Source organism: Thalassophryne amazonica, chromosome 17, assembly GCF_902500255.1.
Source record: "Thalassophryne amazonica chromosome 17, fThaAma1.1, whole genome shotgun sequence".
NCBI classification, from domain to species: Eukaryota; Metazoa; Chordata; class Actinopteri; order Batrachoidiformes; family Batrachoididae; genus Thalassophryne; species Thalassophryne amazonica.
In genome coordinates, this window is record NC_047119.1 from 4,445,850 (window position 1) to 4,450,594 (window position 4,745).

Sequence of the window (4,745 nt, forward strand, 5' to 3'; positions counted from 1 at the left end):
AAAGATCAAAGAAAAAAAATCTTGGAATATTGGAAAAATCCCTATCTTTAACATTGAATGAATTTTCCAAAATTCATAACTCTGTTAAAAAAGATCAAATTTCTTTGATATTTGAGATTGTTATGTAGAATGGTATCCTTTATCAACAGACCAAGTTTAATCTGGATCTGATCCGGAATACAGATTTTGTGGCCATTTGAATTTAACATTGAAAAGCCCATTTGGTGCACATTTTGTATTATATCTCAGTCAAAAGTGCCTCAGTCACTCTCATTTATCTGTGATGGATTTACCAACACCACCAAAGTTGGATGGGGGCTACAATTTTATACCTGTTTTAGATTAGATTAGAATAGACAGAACTTTCTAATCCCTTGTGAGGAGTCCCTCAGGGAAACTAAGGTTCCAGCAGCATTGTGTAGCAGCACACAGGGTAAGAAGCACACAGAGTATCAAAAGTGAAAGTAAAAGAAAAGCAGTTTGCAAATATAAATATAAATACACAATTTAAATACCAAACATACTCATCAATACTTGTTTAGTGGCTACTACTGTTCCTCTCATTCCAGACCTCTGTCTTCCTGTTTGTCTTCCAGTTATCACTCGGAAACCAAGTGCCAAAAAGCAATGACAAATTGTGCACAGCAGAGATAACTACAATGTTCTGTGAAAATTATCTGAGAAAGAATTTAGGAAACGAAAAAGGTCAGGAAAAAAATCTTGACAACACCACATAAAAAAAAAAAAACTTTGATTCAAGTGCAGGAACTAAACACATCCTCCTGACTTTTGATCACTTCTAATTTAGCTTATGAAAAGTCGCTTCTAACTGGGCTTTGACCTTGAACATTTTTCCAAGGTAAAATTTGTGGAATTGGAAACTAGTGTTGGTGGAGGTTTGCACTCTATGAGTGCGGTGCTCTAGTTTGAATTAGTAACTAGTAGTTGCTCCTCTGCACACTGTCTACTAGTCACAGGGGCCTGGAGCCTAATCCAGGAGTCACATAGAGAGTGAGACGAGGTACAACCTGGACAGGATGCCAGTCTATCCCAGGACCCACACAGAACCCATGAAAACATGCAAACTCCACAGAGAACGGGCAAGGCAGGAAGTGATCTCATGACCTTCTTGCTGTAAGGCCAGTCCGAACTACTGATGCACCATGTCGCCTGTTGAGGATCATCAATATTGCTTATCACAAGAAAAAGCACAGGAGTATGAAACCCTGTCACCAAAGAAATGACAACATGAAGGCATAATGCAATCTGCAACCTCACCACTAGATGGCAGTCAATCCTGCACACTGTAGCTTAAAAGATAAGTTCACCTTTTTCTTGTAAAATCAAGCCCAGTCGTATTAAAACATTTGTGGTCATCATGTCTCTGAGTGTTCAGCTCACTTTTGTTGAGGAATGAAAGAACGAAAAAGTCAATGTGGCAGGAATCACTGGAGGGACAAAAATCCACCTTAAGCTTAAAGTAGTAATGAAGTAATGCACAGAAACGACACTGAAATCATTGTTAGTTCATGACACGAGCTCAAGATTATGTTTATAACCAAAGTTCCATACATTTTTATTTATTGGGGGTCGGCGGGGGGCATCTTTTTTTGTTACATAATTTAAATACTTTTCTTAAGTGCAGTGTGACATATTCTTTTCAAACTTCATAAAATGCACATATGGTAATGATTTTTTTTTTTTTTTTTTTTACAGAAGTTGTGGAAGTCTTCCCTTTTGGTTTTTATAGTGAGCATAAAAGCGGTAGTAAATGCCTTCTTCAAAATCACTTCCTGTTATCTATGGATGGCACGCCAGGTTTGCAAAATAACATATCCTTTCTGAAACATTTTAGATTTCACAAAACTGACCAAATTTTGTTTCTACTGAAATCCAAGCATTATAACGTTGGTTTATTTTTGAAAGATATTGCAAAATTACAGCTCGTTTTAATGACGAGAACACATTTATCTGGGGGGGGTCCCATAACAGATATTTTATTGTTGTTTTAACGGCGTCTGCAGGAGGGAGCAAGTGTGCACATGCACAAGGTTTTGAAAGACCAGACTTTACTTTTGACCTCGCGTGATGCGTGCACGCTAACATCCATAAGATGTTTTGTAAATCACTTCAGAGGTATTATCTGGTTACAAAAACAGTGTTTTTAAATGTAGAAGTTTTTATTTCTTGCTAACTTTTACAAAATATATGAGAAACCGATTTCTACAAAAATAAGCTGTTTTGGAGTGTGGGTTTTTTTTTGTCATTTTGTTTACGTGAGCAGTCAGCTGACATCACCGTGCCTCTCTACTCTGACTGGCTGTGGCTGTGTCCTTCCCGGCGTCCCTCACACAAATTAGAGGAAGCTCACATGTGATCTAGGTCACTATTATAGACTGTATGAGTCGCTACCAAACGTAGTTCAAGGCCATCTGTTTGAGTTTTATTTTTGGGTTGGGTTAGTGTTGGGTTAGGGTTAGGTTAGGGTTGGGCTAGGGTTTGGTTAGGGTTGTGTCAGGATTGGGTCAGGGTTGGGTTAGGGCTAGGGTTAGGTTAGTGTTGGGTCATGGATGGGTCAGGGTTGGGTCAAGGTTAGGGTTGGGTTGGGTCATGGATAGGTCAGGGTTGGGTCAAGGTTAGGGTTGGGTCATGGATGGGTCAGGGTTGGGTCAAAGTTTGGGTTGGGTTAGTGTTGGGTCATGGATGGGTCAGGGTTGGGTCATGGATGGGTCAGGGTTAGTGTTAGGGTTGGGTCAGTGTTGGGTTAGGTTAGTGGTTGGTCATGGATTGGTCAGGGTTGGGTCAGGATTTGGTCAGGGATGGGTCATGGTTAGGGTTAGGGTTGGGTCAGTGTTGGGTTAGGGTTAGGTTAGTGTTGGGTCTTGGATGGGTCAGGGTTGGGTCAGGGTTGGGTTAGGGTTAGGGTTAAGGTTAGGGTTGGGTCAGTGTTGGGTTAGGTTAGTGTTGGGTCATGGATTGGTCAGGGTTGGGTCAGTGTCGGGTCAGGGTTGGGTCAGGGATAGGTCATGGTTAGGGTTAGGGTTGGGTCAGTGTTGGGTTAGGGTTAGGTTAGTGTTTGGTCATGGATGGGTCAGGGTTGGGTCAAGGTTAGGGTTGGGTTAGGGTTAGGGTTAGGCACACACACTGGGTGTGCACGACCAGGGACATTAAACTTTAATGCTCTTCTGTACATGGAATGATAAATAAATAGAGGTAATCACAATTAATCAGGTCCATGCAACTCGTCTGTGGCTGGAGAGGACGCGTCCAGCTCACTCACACTAACCCTCTCCCATCATATAAAAGGGAAAGTGTGTGTCAACCCCTCACAAGTTGTCTGACATGTTGTGCACATTGTCCTGAGTCACAGAGACGAGGGGTATGAGGTGCTCGTCTGGCGATTTGATGAGGGAGTTTATTGTAGGGAAGTTTTTGGTTTGTTCAAAAATTAAGCAACGCGTGGGCACCGCCCTGTGACTGATGCAAGGGGACGGTGTATTCCTGTGAACCATGCGTCGAACTACACAAATTCCCTCCCGGATGCTATTTGCAAGCTGTCACATCCCAGTGAGATACGAACCTTAGTTTGGCATCTCAAGGACACTGTTGCTGTTTTTTGGACTGTCCTTGTATTTTTGGACCTTGTTGCCCTGAACATTATTTCTTCACCTGCTCGGTCTCTGACAGACTGTCAACAGTCAGATAACCTGTGTTACAGTGCTCTGAGATGAAATTATTTATCAGCCATTTGAGAAGGACTATTTTGTCTGCAAATGATGCTGCATTCACATGTTGGCTTTATGTGTCCAATGGAAAACCAGACATTCCACTTCCTTCAAAGAGAAGACGAAGGAAAATAAAATCCTCCACTGTTCCCTGTGAGCGCTTTCAACTTTATTCCACATGTGGCAATGACATGGACACACTTTAAAGATGGGGTCAGATGAGCAACAACAACCAGTTATAAATCAGGTAAACATGAATCATTTGTGTGACATTACAGAGAAAATTAAAGCTAACTACAGGAAGTTAATATGAAGGAAAAAAAACCAGGACGTTGTTGTCCAGGGAGGACGATAAGACAACTCAACAGGCTCGTTTGTGTTCACAGCTACATTTTAAGTGTAATAATATACGAGGTCTATTAGAAAAGTATCCGACCTTATTATTTTTTTTCAAAAACCATATGGATTTGAATCACATGTGATTGCGTCAGACAAGCTTGAACCCTCGTGCGCATGAGTGAGTTTTTTCCACGCCTGTCGGTTGCGTCATTCACCTGTGAGCAGACTTTGAGTGAGGAGTGGTCCAGCCCCCTCGGCGGATTTTCATTGTCAGGAAATGGCGGAATGATTTGGGCTTTTTTTCCATGAGAATTTTTTCAGAAACTGTTAGAGACTGGCAGCGGGAAACCATTAGAAAAATTTATCTGGCTTTCGGTGAAAATTTTACGGGCTTCACAGAGAATAAGGACTGTTACTACAGCTTTAAGGACAGCTTTAAGGACCCTCGGCGCGCCGCGCTCCGTGCCGCCATTGAGAGCTACAAACCACCGGATCATTTCTAAACGGATGGCTCTGTGGATCCGAGACCGTCGTGTGCACTTTCTCTGGTTATCACAAGAGCTGGACATCAGCCATTTTCCGGCAGATTTCACTTTTAACAAGAGATTTTGTCACGGAAAGCCGAGCGGAGGCTTCGCACGTCACGATGGATTCGCTACTGGAGCAAGACAAAACCACCTC